Source organism: Nomia melanderi, unplaced genomic scaffold (assembly GCF_051020985.1).
Source record: "Nomia melanderi isolate GNS246 unplaced genomic scaffold, iyNomMela1 scaffold0035, whole genome shotgun sequence".
Classification (NCBI taxonomy): Eukaryota; Metazoa; Arthropoda; class Insecta; order Hymenoptera; family Halictidae; genus Nomia; species Nomia melanderi.
In genome coordinates, this window is record NW_027475150.1 from 1245001 (window position 1) to 1250967 (window position 5967).

The following is a 5967-nucleotide window of genomic DNA, read 5'->3' on the forward strand; positions in this document are numbered from 1 at the left end:
CGATTTTCCTGGCTACAGCCTCGCGCAGCGAGTTCCAGTTCAACTCCCTGACCACCGCATCATCCGCCGTCAAAAGACGGAACGTTCTTGTGAACGTTCATTCAGGACGTCGGCCATGTCAGCAAGCGGAAGCAGTCCATATCCCCCCCTACTGGGTGGGAGGTAGACTACTTCCGCGCTGGCCCGCTGCGGGAGGTTGAGCCAGGACTTGGCCATACGTCGAATCTCTTTGTCGACAGTAATTAAGGGACGTTTCTCCGCGTGGGCTCCCCGCAGGTAGAAGTCGAGGCGTGGCAGTATAAAAGCTGCCACGGTCTCGGCCTTCTGCCACGGGGCCAAGAGGGAACGGTCGACGGCCTGCAGGTCCTGGACCAGCTCTTCGATCGTCAACAGTGGGGTTTAACGGACCTGAAACCTTGTGGGAACGCCCAGGTGTTCGTAGGTCTTACCGGCTGCCAGGGCGCGCATTTCCTGACCCTGGATGGTGAAGCGAGTGGACGGATCTCGCGCGGCCCCCTACCACGATGGTGGAGGGTCGCGCATTTTGCGGGATTAAACTGCAATCCGATGCCACTCGCCGCAGCACCCACTGCCTTTAGCAGCGTTTCCATACCCTCCGGGGTGTCGGCGATCAACGCGAGATCGTCCGCGTACGCCAGGACACTGTGCCGATGGCCGTGCAGCGTGTAACCTGCCGAGGTCCCAGTAGCTGCGCGCAGCACCGGTTCCAGGGCGAGGTTAAACGCCACAGGGCTCATCAGACAGCCCTGGCGCACCCCGGAGAGGATCGGAACGGGGTCGGTAAACCCGTCGGCTTTCAGCACCCGTGTGGTGCAACCGTGGTACATACTCTTCAGAATATTCTGAAGAGTAGAGGGAACCCCGGCCTCCACGAAGGATTGGTAGATGGAGGCGTGGGGGACCGAGCCGAACGCGTTCGCCAGGTCCAACCACGCCACCACTGCCTGACGCCGCCACCTGCGAGCGTCTGTAAGGGCCCCCTGCAGCACGAAGTTATGTTCATAACACCCCTCGTACGGCAAGAAGCCCTTTTGCGCGGGACTTAGGCGCTTGTTCTGGACCGACCACGCGACGAGACGGTCAGCCAGAACAGCGGCGGAGAGCTTCGGGGTCGTGTCAGATATGGCCAGCGGTCGCCAGTTTTGACAGGTCGTGGCTATCGCCCTTTTTGTGCACAAGCACAGTGTTGGAAATTTTCCAACACGAGGGGACCGACTCCAGACGAAGACACAAATTGAACAATGAGGTCAGCAAATGTGACCCCGGATCTGCCCTTTTTAGATCATTGTAAGTTAGACCGTCGGGACCGGGCGCAGAGTTTGTCATACGCCTGATCCGACGATCTACCTCACTCATTTTTAAGAGCTTCACCAAGGCCACATTGCTGGCCTCGTCTGGAGCCTCGATGGAAGGCGGGGGAGGCCTAGCTCCCAGGTTCCCCGTCGGTAAGTACATGTTGAGAAAGTACTCATGTACCCTGTCCTTAGGCACTTTGCAGTGCAAGGACGGGCCCATGAGCACCTCCTGAACAGCACGCCGGCGGTTCTGCCTGAAGAGCCGTTGTATCCGCGTAGCCTCCCTTACCTGGTCTCCCCGCGTTGGTCCACCTGCCAACACAGGACGATCGCGGTGACCGTTCGAACCGCGAGCCGCTTGGTCGCCCGACACGCCCCTAGCTCTCGCAAGCCGTTGGGGCCTATCCGTCCCGCCCCCTCTCGTGGTCGGTCCCCCGACTCTGAAGCCCTGCAGGTATGCTGCGATTTCCCTCGCAACATCCTCCAGCTGCTCCAGGGAGCCAGCGTTCTGCGCAATGCCGATCAGCAACTCTCTCTCCGAAGGAAACGCTTCCCCAACCAAAGGCCGGATGGCGCCCCTTCTTCGAGAGGAATGCCCGGATGCCGCAGGACGCCTGGGCTCACGAGGTCCCGAGGCACGCGAGGGTGCGGTCGTTCTGCGACTTCTCGCAGGTGCGGTCGCCTCCGTCGCGGAGGCAGGAGCACCCCTTACGGTTACATCAACGGTGACGGGCCTCCGATTATCCCTCCCCGCGCGATTTAAAACTACCCCTTCCCGCAAAGTAAAAAGGGAGCCGGGGGCACTACGTGGGACACTCGGGAGTAGCGAAAGGCTAAACGATGTTACGCTACTCACCGAGGGCGCCCCGGAGCACCCTGCTCCAGGCCGATGCGCGTTATTGTGCGCGGCGCTGTTGTTGTTGTTGCTGCTGCTGCTGCTGCCCGGTGGCGGCCGGGCGGGGGACTTTTCTCGCGGTGGTAGAGGAGGCGTCGTCGTCCTCTTCTCTGGCGGCAGCGGCTGCGCCTCCTCTTCGGACGACGAGCTCGACAACAGGATCCCGCGGTGGTGGCGTCGGCGGGATCCAGCGGCGATTCGCCACGGCTCCGGTGATGATTCCGGGGTTGCGGCTGCCCCGGCCGGCTGTGGCACCTCCACCTCTTCGATGGGTGGGAGGAGCGGGGCCGCTGGAGATGGTGGTAGCGGCCTGGCTACCATCGCTCCTCCTACAATAGGCAGGGGGGTCATTATCGGATGGTCGGCGGCGTCCTGGGGCTACGGTGCTTCCTCGGTGGGGGGCTGCGTCTTGGTGGTGGTGGTGATGGCCCGGGCGGTGTAGGGGTGGCCCTGGTTGCTGTACGCAGCCCCCTTTCCGGCGCGACGTCTATCGGCGAGGGAGGTGACGTGTGGGAAGGGGTGCCCGCTGTGACGGCGGCGTATGATGGCGAAGCCGCTGTCCTTACCCCCGAGGGTTTCCTTTGAGCGGCCCGAGGTGGTGATGGGCCGCTGGAGGGACCCTTCCCTTGAGCCACCGCCCTTGGAGATGGAGTTTGGGCGGTGGGTGTCCCTCCTAATCTCGGGGGCGTTCTTCTGGCTCCGGTCGGAGCCGCTACCGTCCCCCGTGTGGTGGTGGTGGTTCTTCTGCCCACCTCCACCGGGGCGCTGGCACCCCTCGTACCCCGTGTCACCCGCCCTTGGGTGGTGGTGGGCGGGGTCTTGACGGGTGGGGTCCTCGCTGGAGGGGTGCCAGTCGACCCCCTGGTAGCGGGGGCCGTTCTTCTGCCCGGTGGGGTGAGCCTCGTTGTGGTAGCGGCTGAGGGATCGGAGCCCCTCCCGGTAGCAGGCGCCCTTGCAGCCGGCGGCGATGTCATAGGAGCAGTCGACCCCGATCGCCGCAGCGGGCTGCCGCTCTTATTGACCGGTAGCGTTCCCTTGGGTTTGGTGTAGATTGGTTGTGTGGCGAGGGGTCGGGGGCGCGGGCCGGGCGCTGGTAGTCGGCCCAATGGTGATGGTTAGCGTGGGAGTGCTGGAACGGCTTCAGGGCCGCGCTTTGCCCCCCCCCCCCTAGCCGCCGGTCTCGTTGTCGTCGTCTTCGTCGTCGTCCTCGTAGTCCTCGTTGTTGTCCCCGTCGTAGTTGCAGATGTTTTAGCTGTTGCCGTTGTTGTTGCCGCTGCCGCCATTGTGCGCCGCGTCGTGCAGGTGGTGATTGCCGTCCCCGTTGAATCCCTCGTCGTAGAAAGGGTGTGGGTGGGCGGCTACGTCGCGGCGCACGTCGTTTGCGGGGGCGGGGACAGGGCCGCCAAATTGGCAGCAGCTAACGCAACAGCGCGCGGTTCTACGGAGGCGAATAACGCGGAACTCCCCCGACGAGAGGTGTTGCTCGAACCGGTCGAACCTGTCACGGGAACTGTACAAGTCCCACACGGATTGTTCTGTTGGTCGGATTTGTGTAAAAAGTCGCGGTGCAGCCTCTCCACCTTGATAGGATACCTCCCATCGCCGGTGAAGCTGCACTCACGACACTTGTACGTCAATACAACGCCCGGATGATGTTTCCGGGCGTGCTTTGTCAAATCCGTGTGGGACTTGTACACGCCACTCATCGTGATCCCGGGGACACCGAAGCAGGCAGGGCATCGGAACTCCGCCGGGAAGGGAGTCACCAGGGCGAGATTATTACTCCCTTCGGTAGTGCAGGAGGTGACTGACGCACTATCACCGCGGTCCTGCATCGCTCTTAAGACTAAGTCCTACGCTAAGTGAGACAGAAGAAGAGACAGAGTTGCTGTGGCAAATATTTCTAAGTGCCACAGCGAGGCGAAACGGGGAGGATAGACAGAGTGGGAATAACAGAGGAAGAGAAGAGAAAACTAAGTCCAAAGCGACAGAAGGAATACCGCCACGCGCTAACACCCTACTGACTCCGCCGGCACTAAGTCCGGTGTCGAAGACTGCCTGGAAAAATGACAGCCTCCGACGTGGCAGTCGGTAGGGAGACTAACAGGTGACGGTTACGGAGGAGTGCAGCGATCTCGATGGAGGAAGAGCGACGGAATCACCCACTCCACCGAGGACTGCACTAACTAACGGGTAAGTGGAGTCAGCCTCCACGCGGGCGGTGACTGAAGGGAAAAGAAGGAAGTGGAGGCGCCACTCGACTCGGACCTCACGCGTCCCGGTCCGTTGATACACTTCAACGGATGAGAGAGATCGGAGGAGTGGGTGGACGCGTAGGGGTAAGGTAGAGGACTACCGACGATGATTCGAGCACCGCAGACGGCTGGAGACCGGCTGCGTTACCCTCCTCACTGCCGGGGGGATAGAAAGAGAAGAGAGACTCACTCGGCGCAGGAGTCCAGCGATGCAGGAGCTCTCTCCGAGGGGAATAACACCTCGCTCCTGATTCCTGATCCAGCGGAGGTAGACGTGGATCAGGCGAGCCGTCCTTCCCGTCGGGGTTGCCGATGGCCAAGTCCTGGTGGGTCGTAGCGGTGTTGGGTGACCCACGTAGAGGAAGACCAGGGCTGATGGGGTTGGCCTGTGGTGGTTGTTGGCGTCCAAGTAGAGGGCTGGTTGCCCTAGGACCCTCTTAGACCCTCAGTAGACCCTGGTCGTCCTCTCCCTCGGTTGTCCACGGAAGCAGGATAGTGGGCGGCGCAGGTGGTGATGCGCGGGTGATCCTCCCGCGCAGGTGGGCGGCGCAGGTGTACTCCCGCGCAGGCTTGATCCGGTCCCGTGGCGAAGGCACTTTATCACACTTTACCGCACAACACCTCGAGCACTGATCGTGAACAGACCTTGCCGCGCACACGCCCGATCGCAACTCGGCCCGCACTGTTGCGTAGTACCGCGGCGGGTGAATTTACCGAGATTTCGGGACTTCGCGGAGCCAGAATATTAAGGGGCTTACTCTTTGGAGTCCCGAGTCGGTCCAGCAGGTGAAAAAAAATAAGAGCTCTAATTAGCAGCGCTAATTGAGCCGTTTCTGGCGGCACTGCAGTGCCGGACCGACTCACGGCGGAAGTGGAGCGAGCCCTAGCGATCCGCCTGAATCCAAAAATCGCGTTAATTTTCTGACTCCGCGATGCGGAGTGTATCAGATATTAAGCTGATAAGAACAGATAAAAAGCGCTTTATTCACAAAGAATGTTCCCCCAGCCTTACATTGTTTGGCTGGGGGTGGATACATAGTAGCGCCTTTATGGCGAAGGCAAAATAGTTGATATAACTCTATAGCGTCTGTCGCTATTTTCAGATCTCAATCGGCGGTGGCTCTTATCTCATAAACACCTTAGCATTTATATGAATCTAGCAAGAGTCTGAATATGTATATACTAGTGGAAGTAGATAGTTAATCGAATAAATAGCCAAACTAGAATAAATTATATAAATAAATAAATAATAGTAGCGTAGATTAAATAAACAAATATACATAGCATACATAAATATAAACAAGAAAAGAAGAGGCACAGAAATATATATACATAAATAAATAAATAAATAAATAGATAAAATAAATAACCAAACAGAAATAAGCGAGAATAAACATTAAAGATTAAATAAACAAATATACATAGCATAAATAAATATGGACAAAATAAATATAAGTGTAGATATATAGCTAAAGGTAATTTTCAATATATACAATTCAGT

The 5967-nt window shown here is 58.5% G+C and overlaps 1 pseudogene; it reads right to left on the reverse strand.

The window, feature by feature from the left end:
- Positions 1–5283: 5283 nt before the first annotated feature.
- Positions 5284–5464, reverse strand: LOC143175316 (U2 spliceosomal RNA; annotated as a pseudogene).
- Positions 5465–5967: the final 503 nt, after the last annotated feature.